At 40.9% G+C, this 19,387-nt stretch overlaps 1 protein-coding gene and 1 long non-coding RNA gene across 12 annotated transcripts in view; one reads left to right on the forward strand and one right to left on the reverse strand.

Annotated features, from left to right (window-relative positions):
- The window catches only part of HTR1F (5-hydroxytryptamine receptor 1F), a 118,495-nt gene that overhangs the window by 39,520 nt on the left and 59,588 nt on the right, over positions 1 to 19,387 (forward strand). For 4 of the 5 annotated variants that reach the window (XR_008820292.1, XM_056329211.1, XM_056329212.1 and 1 more), the window contains exon 2: positions 11,424 to 11,538. The gene's annotated coding sequence lies outside the window, so the exon portion shown is untranslated. Of the gene's footprint in view, positions 1 to 11,423; positions 11,539 to 18,491; positions 18,539 to 19,387 lie in introns of those variants that run through there. The other variant, XR_008820293.1, reaches the window with a different exon arrangement.
- Positions 1 to 19,387, reverse strand: part of LOC130144929 (uncharacterized) — a 36,704-nt gene that overhangs the window by 3,767 nt on the left and 13,550 nt on the right. For 2 of the 7 annotated variants that reach the window (XR_008820295.1, XR_008820294.1), the window contains exons 3-4: positions 3,018 to 9,986; positions 1,615 to 1,674 (exon numbers count right to left, since the gene is read on the reverse strand). This is a non-coding gene — a long non-coding RNA (uncharacterized LOC130144929). The remainder of the gene's footprint in view (positions 1 to 1,614; positions 1,675 to 3,017; positions 9,987 to 19,387) is intronic. The other 5 variants (XR_008820299.1, XR_008820296.1, XR_008820297.1 and 2 more) reach the window with 5 other exon arrangements.

Raw genomic sequence — 19,387 nt, forward strand, 5'->3', positions numbered from 1 at the left:
ATAAGCATAATTATCAAAACGCTGTTGCCAAGCTCCTTAACTGTAATCCTTGCCTGAAGTGCAGCCTAAGCCAGAGTGCACTGACATCTTCATCCTGTAAAATCATCCAGATGCCTGGGGGTTTTGTCAGCAGAAGTCCTAAAGGTCCTGCAGCAAGCAGCAATAAATCTTAGTCTTCAGCTCGGCATCAGCTATAGGCACTCATCAAGTTGGCATTACAAGTTAAATGCTTAGCTTCCACGTCTGCCAGTGCTGGGGCCCCATAAATCCCATTTGGCTGCCCCAGCAGTGCGGAGTCACACTGTGCAGGGAGTCACTGTCCTCCCTTCTGTGCCCTGTGCAACAGCCAGAGCAGCAGCAAGTGTGACCATCCCCACCCCCGCACTCTCCTTGCCCCTGCCTCTCCCTCCCAGACCTGACCATCCTTGGGATCAAGGATTTCAACTTTGTCTCCACCACTGACAAACCCTGAGGGTACTCTGTCCCAGGTAGCCAAGGCGTTAGCCACTGCAGAGACTTCTCACAGCAGAGACTCTCCCTGGCACGAGCCTTCATCTAGCCACATGGGTCCTGGGGTATTTAGGAATAAAGCCATTTCCTCAGGCTCTTTAAGCACAAATTATAAACCCAGCATCAGCATTAACCGCATCCTCAGCAACATGCGTGGCAGTCCATGGCTAGTCAGGAGCCATTTGTCTCATCCTCCACCATTCCTCATCCAAACTCTTCTTCTCCAGAATCCTCTGTAACCTGCAGGGTATGGTTAAGCAGAGGCTTAGCAGGACCCCCCTGCCCAGCACTCTTCCACTGCCGCATCGCTGTGCCCTCTGCTGTGCCTCTTGCCCTGGCAAAGCACTCAAGAAGAACAAGCCCAGCAGGGCAGGAGAGGAGTTTGGCTCACGTCACCCCTTCCTAGGGACCTGCCACAGGTGCATTTTGGCTGGGCTACTTCGTGTTACAGTCCCCAAAAGCAGATCAGATGCTGTTAGAGATGATGGCAGAAGCTGCTGGGAGCAGTCCTGGCGCAGTCCATCTTCACAAGGGACCACCCCGGGGCCAGCGTCAGACCTTCACATGCCATGAGGCGAGGTAGAGCGACAGCAGCTATCAGGTCACACATTTCTGAAAACACACAACCAGGTCTCAAGCCCTGGCAGGTTGGCTAAAAGAGGTTTCAAACAACTGGCCTTCTCTTAAACCCCGAGGATCATTCCTGTTCAAATTCCCTTGCCTAGGGGATTTGCTGTGGTAAGACTGTTTTCCAAGACTAGCCAGGCTTGCAGCCCTTCCTTAACTCTCCAGGCAGGACAATGTGACATTTGGTTAGACCTTACTACTTCTAGCTTAAGTAATACCATGCTCCAACGTTGGAAACTATTTTAGGAGGTGGAGGAAAGGTGTTCAAGAACAGGAAGCATTACTCGTGATTGACAAGCAAGCAGTTGTGTTCAGAAGCCAAGGGGGAAGGTATGAGCCGGAGATTTAAAAGAGGAAAATAATGAGATTAAACACATCTATGCCTTTTCATTATGCATCCAGTTTTCTTAAAGATGTTTTTTCTCTGTGGGAATCTGGATATGAAACTCCGAGATGTTCTGCATATTGCCCTCTTACCTCACAGCTTTTATCTGAAATTTTGCAGCATCAAGTCTTGGCTTCACATTCTTGAACTGTCTATAAACAATAGTGGGAAATTTATGGTGGAGTGAGTGCAATAGAATTCTGAGAAAAAATACATAAGAAAATACTCTCTTACTCCCAAACAAAATACTCTATGGGCACTTGCATATTTTCAGTATAAAATTGATTTAGCTAATCTTCTGCATGAACACTATGTACTTAAAATCAATTGTATTTTTTCCATTTTAAAATGTTCAGATTCTGAAGACTGATTTTCCTGCCACCTGTACATTCCTGGCATTTGTAATGTAAAAGGATGCTGATGGCAATGAAAAATTTGTTTTCCATGTGCTGGGAAGGAGTGAAAAATCCTGTTTCAATTATGGTTAATGATGGTAGCTTCACCTACCTTTATCCCCTCCACTGAAAATGCCTGCCTCATTCAAGCCTTTTGTCCTTCTTTGACCTCCCCTTGCTTACCTAATGTTTTATTCATTAGTAAGATATGGCAGGAAATGTCATGTCATTAGTGTTGTATTTGTCTGCTTTGAAGAACATCTACCACTTTGTGACAGTTTGTGTGGATTCTTCCATCAACAAATCAACAGATTTAGCCACTTCTTTAAAAAAGGGCTTTAACCCATTGGTACTACCTACAGCATGTAGCTTCTTCAAGGCAGATACTTAAACATGCTTAAGTTTTAGGTCCTAAAAATTTCTAACAAGGTGAAAGCATTTCTTCAGGTCTTGTAGTCCCATCAGTATCTCCCTGCCTCTCCTCCCTTCTCTTATTGTTAGACGCTTAGTTTCCCAGATGTGCTATACATGGTAAATCGGTGAGAGATATCTTGAAATTCCCAACTTTTTTGTAATGTACATCTGCTCTAGAGAACTGGCAAGCCTAAAAAGTTCAGCTGCAAATGTGTCAGCCTGAACCTAAGAAATGCAGATTGGAGGCAGTGACTCATTAGTTCACCATGGAGTAGCTTTGTGCAGTCAACTTCTTCCTACAATGAACAGCTCTGGGAGAAAAAGTTGGAGCGCTGGTTTGGTTTGGGGTTTGGGGTCGGTTTGTGGGTTTTTTTTCTTATGTGTAGACTCCCATTGCACATTAACCTCTGCTTTTGGATAAAATGAAGTAAACCTAGCTTTCTCCACAGTGGGGAAAATCTTCAGAAAATACATTTAACAAACTCGTTGGTCTACCATCCATATTTTCATGGAATTTGCCAAGATAGGCTCGAGCGTGCACAGATACCCCCACCTACTCTAAGAAGGGAAAAGGAAAATTTCTTTAGAGAGGCTGATCTCACAAGTGTGTGCCTGTGTGCGCATTTATTTAAGCAGGGAGAAACTGGATGAGGTGCAAGTGACCATCCTTAACATTAAAAACTTACCTGGTTTCTGATCTGTAGTGGAAGAGAGCACTGGAAATTTTCAAATCGTTCCACGCAGAATGGCCAACAGATAGTGCAGCTCTTGGCTGTGACAGGTGAGGCAGCCCACAGCAACCGGAGCAAATGAGAAATGATGTCGTTTTTACTCATGGCAAAAAGCTAGGCATGAAGAATTTGCAGCCTATAGTTGGAGGTTGTGGGAGTGAATGTTTTTGTCTGAGAATAAATAATAGCAGCAATAGTCTGTGGCTTACACTGGAATATAGCAATTGCCGTGCCAGATCAGATCTGTACCTCATCTTTAATCAAAACTGGGCAGAACGCTAAGCTGGCCACCCTGGATTGGAAAAGGACAAGGAAGAGGAGGGCATTTCATATATTTGGCACTCAAAGCTGAACTGTCTGTTTTTTGAGCTCTAACGTGTCATTTTTTTAAACTAAACCATACTGTGAAGCATAGGCACTTTTAATGGCTAGAAAGTTGTGGTTCAGTGCATGATTAGGTGAAAGACCTTGGAAAGCTTGACCTTGAAAATATTTTAATGCAGGCAAAATCCAGACATCTTTACCTAAGTCTGTACTGTCTCTATTTGATAAATTTTCTGTCCTCCATGTAAAAGAAAACTGCCTATTTCTCACTTCACTGTTTTTTAGAGAGAAATACAATTACTTTTGTGGAAGCACAAAGCAAAAATAACCCATGGACAGTATTTTCAAAATTCTCTGATTTCAATAGCATCACAAATTAATTTCTTCCTAAAAGAAGTTCTGCTTTTTCCTTATTTAATTACAAACACCTCTACAACGTTCTCAAATACATCGACAAGAAAATGCCCTTTGTGCAGAAAGTTAAAAAGTGATTTATCACTGCATAATAAAACTAGCGTGCTTGAGATGTAAGCTCAGCCAGGCTGCTGGCTAATTTTTCTAAACTGCTGCAGCTTTTGAGTATGGCTTCAGATTAGAGTCCTGAAACAAAACGTAATTTAGCAGAATGGAGAGCAATTCTTTGACTGCACATCACCATTAACTAAATCTGTTTCAAAAGGTAGGTCTGAAAGTGGCACCCTTCGGAGATGCATTCACCAGGGTGCCACAAACCCCAGTCAGTCTGGAAAATATTGAGTGGAAGCTGAGTTTCCCAGGTTGCCCGGATCATGACTTATCTTCCTTTTACAGCAGTACTTGCCCATACAAATACCCATTTTCTGTTAAGCTGTACGAGTTGCAGAGGTGGTTCTTTCTGGGCTGTTCTTGCAAATTTGAGCAAACTGGTGAGAAATGGCTTTGGCTGAGGGGGAGCTTTCACTCCAGTCGCATCCTGCTCGCGTGCTCTTCCCTGCACCTCCCTGGCAGCAGCTTTCAACATTTGCTCCAACGCCGAGCCAGCGCTGCTGGAAAACAGATCAAACAGCGATGGAAATATCCCACGACCAGGCTGGCTGAAGCCGTTTGTCTTACAAAGAAAGTGATCCAAAGCAGTGAAAGAAAACAGAAATGCTGCCCAAGATCATTTACACTAGGTCTACAGGCTGGTTATTTGCCTTCCCTGGAGGAAACACCTAATCAGTACCTTCAGCAGGCCCCAGCTATATCCATCACCATTTCTATGCCCCACACAGGAACCTTTCCCCAGAAGCTCTTTGGGCAGCAGCACCTGCGTGGGGAAGAAAGGAGATAAATAATCAGAGCAGGTTTCTGTCAGCCCCCCCCGGTGTCCAGTACCCTACATTCTGATGGTAAAGACGAACGAACAAAAAAGTTGTCTGTCTCCCAACCACTTGCCAAGCCACTGATAACGTTTACAGCAAGGTTTCCTTTCTTTTTCCAAGAACTTAGTCTATATTAAGCCTCGTATCACCAATAGCTATACATTACAACAGACTCACCATTTCAGGAACATTTGAGCTATATGATCACTTTGGTAAAAGAGTATTATTTAGGACTAAAATGCTGCCTGCTTTAAAGATATGGCCTTTTGATCTGTAAAACATTGCTCTGTGAGACGGACAATATATTTAGTCTACCTTTTATAGCAGTCAAGAAACAGCACATAAATTTTAAAATCCCAAGCCCTGACCTCTGTCTGTTAATCCCTTCTTTTCCTCACTAGAAGTGCTCAGGCTATGTGATTAAATAACAAAACACTGAAGTCATCTCGGTAATGCAGCCTTCACAGAGATACTGGTTTACATCGTAAATTCAGGTGACCAAGAACCAGCATGTTACGTCAACAAGTCTATTTAGCACAGCTGAAACTGTTCTTTTCCTTTGATTCTGAGAAGACTGAGGCATTTAATTCTTTATCTAACTGAATCACATATTGTTTTCCCAATGACTTTAAAAAATGTTTTCATCCCTCAAAATGAAAGCCCAGATCTTGGCACAGGAGGGACTGACAGACATGTGGAATTCTGGTTGCGGCTTTCATGATACGTCAGACAAGGAGGTAGTTTTACCACATATTTCTTTACCTTTATTAATTAAAAAACATCCTTTCTCCTTGAAAATGAAGTTCAAGCTCTTTTTCAGTCTTAACCAAGAAACTGTCCTTTTCACTTTCCTGATCTGTCAAGATTTGACAGACAAGTCCTGAAAATTGTGACAAACTTCTGTGGTTTTTATTAGATGCCTAAAGATAATTAAATTCCCTCTAGCTCAGTTTTGCCTTTTTTTTTTTTTAAATTGCTGAGTCACTCTTTCACCTTGTTGCAAGAAAGTAGACTTTAAAAGAAAAGAATCTTTTTTAAAATCAGACGAAGGGGCATTTATGCTAACTGCTTTCCTCTGCTTATGCAATTTACTGACAAATGATCCATACAGAGAAGTTGAAAAGCAGCTCTGGCCACTTGCTTATTGTGTCTTATCTCCTTAGACTTCAACCCATCAAAGAATGCTAGGGCTACTATAAATTGTCCTTTCAAGTAGTTCACAGCCTCACATGGGAACTTTTAGGTTCTTTACGATAATACATTTATCTTCATGAGAGCAAGTTCTCTCCATCATGGTTAATCAGTGCCTGGAACCCTAAATTTTTATAAACATGTATCCATTACTTTGATTTGTATTTCATAATTGATTTGTGCTGAAGCAAAAGAGAGGGAAATGCATGCTGACATAATTTTGTTCTATTGCTACTTAAGTTATGTAATTCCTTAAGCTTATTACTCAAATTGCTACCCGTTGTTTCCTTTAAGTAACAGTAATGTTTGCAGATGGTTAGGGCTTGTGTACCTTACCATTACTACTTCCAGACTCGAGGGAAGCACTTGTATGGTATAGGTGGGGATACAATGGCAGTACTCAAAAGTTTACTTTCTAGAAGAAACAACAAAAAAAGTTGTGGAGGAAGGTACGATCCCACCCCTGCAATCTGGCACTTTTGGGAGTTTAGAAGTGATTCCTCTTTGCAGCTGTTCCTTCCCTTGTACTTTTATGAACCAACTAACTTTGTGTAGTTCTCATGGTAGAAATGGATCTTTAGGGAAAATGTACAATAAAAAAATCAGTGTCTCGGCAGAAAAGTTAGTGTTTGATCACATTCAAAAAAAAAAAAAAAAATCCCTTTCTGTAAGATGAGGACAGATGTGGAAGCCAGGCTACCTTCCTGGGGCAGCAGGGGTAGATGCAAAGCAGCCGCATGGTCTGAAGCAAGACAGGTCAGGCAACCTCATCTTTCTGCTTCTCCTGTCCATCCCTGCTTTAAATCCTCATCTGCAATTAGTGATGACATGTTCTAATCCTCTTCGTACAAGCTATCAGAGGATTGTAACTTCATGTGGGAAATATCAGGGGAAGAAAAATTCAGAACAAAAATCCTGCTTTCTTACAAAAGCATTCAATAACAAAGAAGAACTAAAAGTACAAAGCAGACAGACAGCCCGGGAAGGTTTGTTTAGAACTAAATAACTTCAGAAACACAACAGGGCTTTCAGTTTCTTGCTGCTCCTTTTTGGGATTGAGATCTTGTTTGAGGGTGCAAATTATGCCTGCAAAATTAATTTCATACTGAAGTAGTTTTACTTGTGAGTAGATATTCTCCCCTTTAGGTAATAAAAGAAATAATTATAATAATCACATTTATTTCTAGAGTCAAACCACAGCTTAAAAATTGTCAACAAAGATTACTCACAAAAAAGACCATCCTATATATTTAACCCTTCACTTACCATTCGTGTCCATTTTTGCTGCCACCTTCACCATTAGATGGCAAAGGTTTCTTTTAATTTCATGGCAATGAACATCTGAATGGAATCACTTATTTATACACAGGTGATACTATATAATGTTGCATCGCATCCTCAGCTTCAAGCTCAGAAATATTTATTGTAATCAGAGAAATTACCTTTATTATTATTATTTACTATTAGTAGTAGTAGTATTATGCCTATATAGAGTAAACACACTTTGAGCATATCTCTCTTTCTTTCATTTGCTGCAGGGGGTACTTGACATTTGCACATAGGCTCTTCCTTCCTATTTTATGCATTTGCCCTCTGGTCATTGTCACCCCTGCAGTCAGAATAACAAATTCCTCTCTATTGCACTGTCAGTGTGCTGTCATTGTGGAGTTTTTCTTCTCCTGAAAGTCTGTTTTGCAAGTTATTTTTGAAAAGCTATACTACATATGTGTTCAGGATTTATAGGGCTCTACTGATCCATCATTTTCTGGCACATCCGATGCAGCCACCGTAAATTTAAAGGAAGAGAATTCTCACCCAGCTATGGACATCAAGCCATTCTGGGAAGTATTATCTGCTTCTAACCCCTTGCCCCTTTTATACAGGAAACAAACTCAGCTCCAGATCACAGGTAAGATTTCTGTTTGCCTTTGCAGCAAAGGCTGTCATTTTCTTTATGCCACCTCCAGTTCCTGCTGGCTGTTGAGATGACAAAATTTTGTGTGTGCTTCTGAACCTTGGTCTTCTGCACAACAGCAAATCGTGCTGCCCATTGAGCTTTTCAAACAGCTGTCAGATTCATCGAAAGCTGTTTTTTCCCATAATTATCTTAGCACAAGATACCATTTAAAAAGTCTTATTTAGCATCCTCCACACAGTAAGAAAGTCCCAATTTTAGGGACTTTATTATTGCAGATGATTTTTATTTTATGATTTATATTATATGTAATTATATTATCGCAGATACTATTTTTAACCACAAAAAAAAGCTTGCCTTCATATTCCACACATTTCACAAGATTTTTTCCATTGTTTTTGACAAGACCAGAGGCCTCATAATATCAGTATCTTTACTAGGAAAGGAGGGCTGGAACTGATATTTTTGGTTACTGGCAGGCTTCAACCTGACATAGTAAATATTAAGACTTGAAGCAGGAGAACTCTGAGGCTTGAGAAGTGATGGAAGCAATACACGTGCTTCAAGATGAAAGCACGTCCAGAATTACTTCTGCTGGACTACCTTCCTAAAGGTAGCTGCTGCCACACATAAACTGAAATTATTGGGATTTTGAGCAGATGTGAGATTATTTTATACTGGGAAAAAAGAGGTTTGTTCACGTTTAGAAATATTAAGTCCTCTTATGACAACACTGTTCATCTGTTAAAAGCTTGGCTTCTGTTTATTAAACAAACCAGTGAGTTCACAGGGGTTTGGGCAACTTCCTACTCCTTCCCTTTACCTGGGGATGTTCTGCCATAACAAACATTACCCTGCTTGTGATTTACTTTTCAATGGTTCAAAAAGTCCTTATTTCTGCAGTTCTGTCATGTCTTCCTCTTCATTCTCAATTTATAGGAATCACTATTCTAAAACCAGCCTTAGTTAAAGATATAACATTACATATTTTTTTCAGATGTTCTTAGAAAGCTAAAAGAAAGCATAAATCCATATGAACTTTACCTGCTGGCTATGCAGGAGTCTCCTTGGAGATGCCTGTTCAGTTCCTGTGCTGAACCTCTAAGTCCAGGGTACTTACATTTTAATTAAGCTGAAAACGATGGAAGTAAACCAGCTACATCCGTACTGCTGTATCATCAACAAAGACTCCCGCACCCATTCTCCCTTCCCATCCAGACAAGGTCTTCACAAGAGCTTGTAGGCAGCTTGCAAATCTACCTGCACAGGAATGCCTGGCAGCACTCCAGGCTAGATAACAAGGTGCAAACAAAGATCTAAGCACCTAGGTGGCCTCCAGATCCCCTTCAGAGGACACTCTCTCCCCATTCAGGCAAGAGTGAAGTCATTGGGTGGTGTGCCAACAGCAAAATTCTTGACTGCACAAGCACACACATTTCAGAAATGCTCCTTTTTGCATTAGAGGACCAAGAGAGAAGAGGGGAGTGCAACTACGAAGGCCCTGAGTGCAAAGAGCCAGGTGCTTGCAAACACAGCTGGGATAAGGATGAACACGTGAAGATGCAGAAGCTGGAAGGAAAGGAGAATGGGAAAAGGACAGACTGTAGGGGGAAGGTCTGTACAAAAAGGACCTTGATTTTGTGGGGAGACTGAGCCTTCTTATCTGTCTAGAAAAGCCAAACAAAATCTCTGAGGTGTGTAAGTGCTACCTAGACATTCTGACACCTAGAATTTCTTACCTTGGAATGAAGGACAGCATACAAGAGCTCAACAGGGACTAAAGCCAGCTTCCCCTCCCTCCACCCCTTAAGGTGGAAATCCTTTTGAGTATTTCAAGATCACCCTAAAATTATCCCGGCTGTCACACACTCTTGCATTCCCGTACAAAACGTAGCTTTGACGCGTCTGATGGTGCATGTTGAGAGATGAGGATGCAGACAATGGTTACGCTCGCAGCTCCCAAGCAAGACCCAACAAGAGGGCTGCTCTGCCTCTGCCTTGATCAGTTGTTGCTGATCATCCTTTGGTTGCTTAATGAGATACAGAAAAGTACATCATTACTCACATCTTGAGTGCCACATATTGCCGTAGTGGGTCGTGCTGGCCACTCTACCTTCTGTCCTTCCTGGCCTTGGCTTAAGATAGAGAAATCTGCATTGCAAAGGAGGGCAGGGAAAGAGGGAGTATGGACACTCATTTTACTATTTAAACTCTATCATTACTGCCAATAAGCTACATTTTGAAGGTTAATGCTCTGTACTGAGAAAGAGACTAATTTTTGCAGAAGTGTCTTACACCTACCAGTGGCATGGGTACAAAAGTACTAAGAGCTTTTACTTTTCCACGTTTTTCCAACTTGTACAGGACTGATGTTATAACTCATGATTTGCTGGGTGCCTCCTTGGCAGGGAGGCCATTGCCCTTCTTTCATCAATAAGGAAACCTGGACTTCCCAAAGTTGCACTGACAACCTCAAGGAACCCCACCACTGCTTACCTTAGCCCAGGCCATCGGCCGTGATGTCAAGGAGATGGCACAACAAATAAGTCTGTAACCATCCCCGAAACCTGCTCCAGAGGACTTTGTGCTGTAGGAACTCATTTGGTACCTAGTCGCAGTCAAATGTTAGTAGAATTATATTCTGAATAAATTACTGTGTTATTTGACAATGTGTGAAAAATCATTAGCTTTTATCCCTTTTTCCAGGAAATCAATAATCGTTCCTTCTTTCTTTTGTCACTTTGTCTTCTTTGTGCTCATTTTTCTTACTGACTGCTCTTCTGCTTTGAAACAAGAACTGCTTTTGATATCTGATTTTCTACACTGTAAGCACATTAGCCATTTAAAGATTTTATATTTAAAATTAAATCAGCCTATTCTTGGTAGAATGCTCTATTTCTGCTTTTCACAGTGCAGACTTTTCACAACGCATACCCTTTTGCAGGATATTTCTTCTTTAGGCAGCTGCTTACTGTGAGACACTGCTAGCTTGGGGAAATAACCTTAATATTTTGATAAAGCAAGAAACAATGCCTTGCAGTTCAGACAGCACATACTCTGGCATGTTTATGTCCTTAGCTGAGTAACATGATTCCTAATGCTGCAAAACACCACGTGCCCTGGACTCCCACTGCGCTCAGTGTGAGTTGACTATTAGCACCTCGCGGGTGCGCTCGGATTCTAACAGCACGAGAGATGCTAGAACTACTGGCTGCACCAAAGAGCACCGGCTTCCTCCTCCTTTTCCTTTTATTGACCATTTATCTTCAGAGAAGTCCAGGTCAGGTTTTTTTTGATTTCTTGAGTACCTCAAGTGGAGCCAGTTTCTGGAGCATCAAATCCTGCAAGGTCTTTGCTGGCCATTAGCCATTACAAAGAGTTTCAGGCATCACCAGCTACGCTCTTACGTGAACCCTGTGGAGTTTTCCTGACACTGGCCTCTAAGCTTTTAAAGAACCATTCCCGGTTAGTTGAAAAGATCCTGCAAATTACAGTTTAGGCCTCCTGATTTTTTTTTTCCTTCCCCTGAAGTAGAGATATTCCATTGTCACTTACAGAGTCTGTATTGACGGTTTTTCTTTCTCGCAGGTTTTTGGCAGTATCCAGTGCTACTAAGGGTGATTTAATTCCTACTTCCAGTCCGGTCCCCAGGCTTCCTGGCACAGACACAGCTTTTCCAAGGCTATTCCAGACACAGGAGATGGTGAGTTGCTTTCTATCCTCATACAGAGAGACTACACACATGCATTTGTGAGGGATGGACATAATTTAAAGATGATCAAATGAATTTAGTCTGGTCTTCCATAGGAGTTCTGCAAAGCACACTGAATAGAGAGTTTTCCTGAGCTCTGCAAGACTGACCTTTCCTTATAGTGCAGGAGGAGAGAAAAATCTGCACTGTGAGGAGCCCGAAGTGATAGAGCAGACAAATGTAGCCAGGGGAGGGTTGACCTGCAGGGTTATTGAGGGCTTAACCGGGCAATCCAAGTACACACGGTGCGATGGAAAGCTGCAGTCCAGCTGGAGAAAAGATGTCACAGAGGACAATCACTCTGAGAAAAGGAGATCAGCGGCTGATGGACGGGATGGCTGAATAAATGAAGAATGTCCAGCGCAGTCTGAGCTCAGGCACTGCAAGAGAAGCTTAGTCTGCAGTCCTAGGTCTGTCCTTCTCTGTGGCCTTGGACACTTAAACACTCAACATCCACTTCAACTGAGGGGAAAAAAACAATGTTGGCAATATAACGCTTCATTTCACAGATATATTTTAAAGACTTAACCTTTGTAAGACATTTTGAAGATGAAAAGCACAGCAGCACTCATTACTTTGCTTAACCAGATTTCTCAGTGCCAAGCTGAACCTAAAATCTTTTGATGTTAGCTCATCACAAAAATATTTTGTGAGAAAATTTTTCTCACATTTCTGTTGGCCTGTGGCCATTTCATGCCACTGTGTGCTTGTTTTTATTTGTGGTTTTGCCATGTGCAGTTTTGCAAAAAGTTACTTTTTCCATAGCACATAATTGTAGATTTTTAACACCAAAGATGAAACCCCCAAATCCTTCTTTCCAATAGTGATTCAAATACCACAGCTTAATTGTAACATTTCATAAAGCACTTACAACTGGTTTGAATACAAAAATATTTAAAAACAGAAGGGTAAAACTTCCCTCAACAGTATAAAGAGACAAGATAGTAATTTAACATTGAGATGTCTGGATAATAAAGTAACAAGAAACAAAATCTTCAGCAGTCAATTGCCTGAGAAATGTACATGAAGAATGATTGCTCCTAAGTGGACCTGAAAATTGCACGTACTGAGAGGGAGCAGAGCGATGTGCCACCAGGTGACATTCAGATACTCTTCCTGGGGTATTCAATCTCATTACTTTTGTGCTAGAGGAAGAAACAGACCCTCAAGGCTGATCTTTACACATGTCCAGCACTTCTTACCCTCATCTATATCTACACAAGTTCTAGAAACACAATCCTGCCATCTCAGGATTGGGTCCAAACTCTGGGTGACTGAAAGATCCGACAGTGTACTTTAAAACCCTTACAGAGAGAGAGGCAAAGACAAGGTTGCTGTGCTTATAGTAACAGAACAATTAAAAAGTGTCACTGGGCAACTGTAAAATTGACAAAAAAAAAATTAATCACAAAAATAAAGTCACCTAATTGATTCATGGTGATCTTAGTGAAACATACAGATTTTAGTGAAATATAGGTTGGAATACAAACCCATTTCAGCCTTTACAAGCCCTCCCTGTTGCCTTGAAGAACGCATAAGGAAAGACCAAGTTCCCAAACTTGTACGTTGGAATTTACCTTGGCCAGGAAATCCTCCACCTACCAAATGAGAGGATGAATGACCCAATTTCTGGAAATAGAAACTAAACGGGAGCTCTTCTGATCTGCAACCTCACCCCATTGCTGCCTAATTTAGCTTTTTAAAAGGAAGTTACAGAATGCATCGTAAATCAGAAATTCATTGTGTAACTGCAACAAGACTCAAGCAGCAAGGCAGAACAACTGTCAAGTCTTCAGGAAAACAGCAAGGTAGATGATGCCCTCTGCCTCCAACAGAGTATTAGCCTGTATATTGGGTGCTAGGCTGCACGAAAGGGATGCCCTGGTCTGCACTGGGTTTAGCCATGAAAGCCAGCAGCGTCTGACCCAGCTGTGGGTAGGGGGTTAGTGCCTCTGCCCATGATATGGAAAAGGAGGAGCAGATTCAGCTGTGGGCAATGTTTGGTTTGAAAGCTTCTCTTTCTTTTTCTCATAGCATTTTTTAAACCTACTTCCTTTCTTTCTTTCTCACTATTTATGGTTTTGTGTCTAGTACAAGAGAAGTCTTGGCTGTTCGTTAATTGTACTAGAATTAGTTCACCTGTGGTGAAACTTAGAGAGACATTACCTGGTAGGAGGAAATGGAAGTATAAACAGGGCTTTCTTCCTTTTTTTTTGATGGAAATGAGTTTGCTGGCTGTATGCTAGTTTCCAAAAGGCAATGACAGACTGGCAGTTTAAAGAAAACAGGTCTTGACAGCACACTTTAGTGCACCGAATGCTTTGTAACAGCTTGTGTCGTATAAAGCACTTTCATATAACCTGTGCTCCAGCAGCAAAGGCTTGTTTTGTCCCAGGCAGAACCTTTTTGCCTTTGCATAGTCACGGGAGTCAATGGAGCCACATATCAGGTTTATAAAATTTGTCTCAGGTTGGATGTATGCGGAGTGTCAGCTCCTCCTGTAAACCTTCTGTGTTCTCGACTCCCCACAGCCTGTCAAGAGCAGCAGCGCAGCTCGGCAGACAGGTAGGGATGCAGAGAAGTACCAGACAGGTACTACTGCTATGTTAGTGTCACTTTTTATTAACTATTGCCTTGCCTGGCTGAAGAAAAGAAATAAACACAGGAGGAAAAGGGAACACACTTGAAAGGCAAGCTCGTGTCTCATTAGCACTTGCTATGTGAGTTCCTTATATTCTGGGGAAGGCACAAATATTTTAATGAAGAGCACTTGTTCAAATATTTCTTTTTTTAAAAAAGGCTTTATAAGGACAACTTATTTGTAAGATAAAGATAGGTAAATTGAGACCAGGAGGGAAATTAGAAAGTGGAGTATCTTGATTACATTGAATTGCCTTCTTCAATTCAGGTTGTGTTTTTCCTTATTAAGTAATCATATGTTTCTTAGTATTGGAAGAAGGGAAATCATTAATACCGACACATAAGTAAAATAAAGGATTATTCCTTATAGCACCGTCAGGCACCTTTTTTGTGCTAGTAAAATCCCGTGTGCCTCTGGCAATGTAAAAGTAATGGAGCTGACAACATTTTCTTTGATTTCTCAGAATTTAAGAAAGGAGAAAGATCTCTGAAAAGAGGAAACAGTCCCTCCCATGCAGTAAGTCCTAAATGCAGCCTCTGCTTTCAGTATTGTCGACACTGAGGCTTGATACTTTTCTCATTGTCATCACCGTTTCATAGATTTTTTCTTACTTTAATGAATTTCTGTGCTCAGGCACATAGCTATTTTCTTGGCTATCTTGCTTCATTATTCTGATGGAAGCAGTCTTTTAATTTAAATCATTATTATTAAAAGTAATGCATGAAAGTCTTACCTGAAAGATATATTGTTTTGGCAATAGATGCAAATCAAAATGCAACTGTCTAGATACTCAATTATATATTTTAATGGAAGGCTTTGAGTAAAGCTTAGGCAGGAAGGAGAAAAGTACTTATCAGCATTTATCATTTAAATTACCAGCATATTTGTAGGCTCTTCATATATTTCTTACACCTCAATAATTGGAGACTGAAGCTAGTTCAGTGGACAGCAGTTAGCTTGTGAAGCCCCTGAACTTGGAATACATGGCCCCAGCAGTATTCCAAGAGGACAAGCTATTCTTGCAACTTCTCTCCAATACGTTAAGCTCTAGTGTCTTCCAACAACTGGTAAGCTTATATTGTGCCACTTCCTCTTCTGTAATCCACGTAAATATTTACCATCTATTTGTTTTGGAATGTACTCCCAACTTTTTCTTCTTTGTGACCATACAGGGTGCTCAGTATCTCCTAGGCTAAGGGCAGTCCGTAAGAACACATGCTAACTAATGCCTTCACTGGGACACACACCAGACACTAGGCTATCCGAATTATATTTGGGGTTACTTTTCATTTTGGATCTTTCAAGGTTTATTTTCTCAGCTCAATACAACACAACTGATGGGAGTGTACTGAAAACCCTGAAGTTTACCAGATGGTGGTTAAAGCATCCCGCAGGCTCATGCTGATCAACAAATTCACCATACCAGTCCATCTATATGGTCAGCTGAGAATATGCCATGGAGTTTAACCCTTGCAGTGCTCCATGTAACTCAACCCTTAGCTCTTCAGAGCTGGTATGTTCTTTACTGCTCAATCTCCTGACAGCCACCTCGATCCAGAGGCCTTTGCAATACCGCAGAGGTTGCCGTGATCTCTGTAAGCTGGGGTCCAGGATAATGCATCCTAAATGTGTGTGTATGAAGCCAGAAAATCATTTGGGCTAACAAAATCTTCTGGAAATCTGCAAGAAGACTCTCTGGTACCTTAGTCCTTCCCAAAGGGGAATACAATGCAGATTTAAAGCGCCAGCCTAACAAGCTCACATATTACTGCCTATGTAAGGAGGGCAGGTAAGCTCTGAAACCTCAAGGTCATGGAGTACTTAGCTTCCCTGTACAAGCACCTCCAGCAAGACAGAGACGTTAGCTTACCATCTCACTGTGTAACAGTTTATATCTAATATGCAGATTTTTTTTTCCTGATATTTGCATTTGACCACAGTTATTTGCCTGCTGTCCATCTTTTTGTTTCACAGCAATCTGTTAACTGAAAGACATATAGATGTCCATACAGAAAGTCACCATGTAAATATTAGCATTTCCCTAGTTGTAGATGGCTCAGATAAAACAATTTCTGGAGTCTGTAGACAGCAACAATGCTGGTAGGTATATGTTTTTCCTCAGCACTGAACTAGAGCTCATTCCAACCTTTTGGCCATATGGTTTCTTCTCTGATCACTGTACCTGCACTCCGTTAACACACGCACTGACCCAGTCTTTTGACAGCTTAACAAGGAGTTATCACAGTAGACAAAAGCTAGGATTTAAAATGCAAAACTGAAATGCAGATAGGCCTTGCTTGCAGAAGGGTTTCATTTTGGCATACTATTTTTTCCCGTTAATATAAAATAATAGCTTTAGCAGGGCTCTTTGTTCAAATATTTAGGATTTTCTCTGACATTCCCTCAAATCTTAGCAGTCTTAGCCACATTCAGAAGGACCAATAATTTAAAAATTGTCTTACTTTCATACAATAGAGTTCATTCAAAGAATTTTAGCAAAACTCCTACCTGCTAAATTTGACTTTGAGGTTATTTTAATTATACTGGAACATTCTAACTTGAAGTTAACAAAGTCAGTGAGATGTTGCACTTCTATCAGGAATTCCAGACACTTGGTGCAGACAGTGAGGCAGAAGAAGACCTATCAGAAGACCGTACTTAATGACATTTCTACAAGACATCTGAAAAGCTGACCTTTGCCAAGTGCTTCTTTTATCATATACTGCAAGAAATACACTACTTCTTTAGGTTATAGCTGCAGTAGACTCTATCAGCTGAAATCATGCAAGTTATAATTCTACTGAAGTCAGTGTACTCCAGGGAGGACAATTTTAGCTCCAAATGAATGGGGTCATTTACACCACAGCGAAGGGAAGGCAAGTTACTGCTATTTCAGTAAAATACATACATTTATAATAATCGGGAGGCCAATTGTTCAGAGTTTTAAAACGTGTTTCTAAAAATGGTGGTAACTACCATATGTCTGCCAAGTTTGTGTCCTGTTTTGAACACCACATTGTCATCACCCGAGCATGTTTAGTTGAATTAAACTAAGCTCTGTTATTGCAGACAAGGTTGGTACAGCAAAGCTCAGTAGATTCTCTTTTCAAAGGCTCAGCAGATAAATGCTCAAATTTGGGATTTTATTCAGGATCTAAGATACAGTAATAAAGTTGGGTTTTGTTTTTTTCCTGTTGCACTGCAGTCTACTTCAGAGAAGAGACATCTCTTTCCCTTTCCAAAATGTGGGATTCTTAGGATACTAAACATCAGGATGATGCTGTAGTAGAATCTATTCCTGCTGACTACCTCAAAACCGTAAATTTCCCAGCAGAAAATTATCACACATCCCTTATTGATCTCAGTCAAATTGTGAATACTTAGTACCTGCAAATGTAGGGTCAGATTCACCTGACCAAAGACAGACATCTGTACCTGAACCAAACATTCCAGCTTCCTTCGGCAGTAAAGGAAAGAAACAGCCACTCGTAAGGTGCCAGTCATCTGGTCTAAACAGATCAGCGCAATCTCACCCCAATATTTACCTCGCTCCTTTGCCCATAACGAGTGCCTAAGGTGCCAAAGGGCACCTGTCTAGCACAGATCAAAGCATCATGTTGCTTTTGCCTTAGGCAGACACCTAAAAGCAGGTGAGATGGATCCCAAGAACAGGAACTGGGAAATTTAGAAAACTGGAGAGTTGCATTTCCCTTTATGTAAACAGGTGCATGAAACTTTCTCATTTAATAGGAGTGGATACCTCCAGGAAGAATGTTGGTTTAACAGAAACATAGTAAAGGGGGGGGTGTGGGTGTGTGTGCGGGATGGACGCGACACGACAACGTTTAAATTCGTGGAGTATATCAACATATGCAAATACCTTTTGCAATCTCCCAGGTGCAGGGGAACAGGCAGCATGTTCTGTTCAAGAAAAAATGTTAAACTTTACTTTCATAAGTAGCAATTTCCATGGGCTTTTCTGGGTGATGGCTGTTGTATGCTTTAAGAGTCCTTGCTGCAGAGTTTTTAAAAAGCTCTCAGTTGTTGTAAGCCCAGTCTCTCATAACAGCTAAGGGCTATAACCCATAAAAATCAAAGTTTGCATTTAAGTATTGTCCTGAAAGAGTGTGTTGGTTTTTCATTGAGTTTATCACTAGAAATTTCTCCCCTGGGATCTTTCAGGTCCTTGGAAAGAAAGATCAATATCTCTGTAGAGGAAAAATGCAAGGCAGCCAGTTGAAAATATTACTTATTCTAAATACAGGATTCCTTGTTATGGCTGTAACCCAGAGGAGTTGGTAAAGATTAATCTGCCAATAAAGAATTGTTTGAGAAAGCAGGATACTTCAGTGAGAGTGCTGACATGCTGAAGATGATGGAGCACCTGAGAGACTGCTGATATCCTGGAAATCAGATAGAACTACATTGCCTTGAATTTTTCCTATGAGTAAACAGGAACTTCGCACTGGTATTCTTTGCAGAATTTAGTTGTCAAAAAAAATCTATAAAGTCTGTACTAAGCCTGTACACACTGTAATTTTTTATTGTTTTTTGTAGTAACTCAAATTTAATTAAGCTTCCACAAAGATATCATGGTCATGTGGTTCACCAGGAAGGTCATCCCCTGTCAAATACCAAGGTCATAAAGGTCTGCTAGAATTTCTCAGTGAAGAAAAATATTCACAGATGGTTTACATTGGCCAAACAACTTAACTTTTCTATGTCTGCCTCTAGAAAAATTGCTCCTGGAAAATTTTCTAACATTTTTCCTGCAAATGTTTCTTCCTTCTTTTCCTGCCCTTAAAAAAAAATAACCCAAGGCAGACTGAAAATGTCAACCAGCTGATGAAGGTTAGCCTAGAGAGTAGAGAACAGGAGAGGAAACAGCCCTGAAAGCAGGGCTTTGGAATGGAAATTTTCGCACAGTCTTAATCAGATCTCTGCCTATCCCTGCACCAAGCTGGAAATGTAGATTTAATTCTGTGCTCACTAAGATCACAAAGGGACTTGCTATTTACTTGACCAGGCAAATAAATGTCCAGTTCTCCAAGGTCAGTTACAAGTATAGTATTTCCTTCACTTTGGAACAGGATTAGTTTTAAAATTACAAATACATATACTACTAAGCTGGACAAACACACACATTATCCCTTTAACTGC

Source organism: Falco biarmicus, chromosome 2, assembly GCF_023638135.1.
Source record: "Falco biarmicus isolate bFalBia1 chromosome 2, bFalBia1.pri, whole genome shotgun sequence".
Classification (NCBI taxonomy): Eukaryota; Metazoa; Chordata; class Aves; order Falconiformes; family Falconidae; genus Falco; species Falco biarmicus.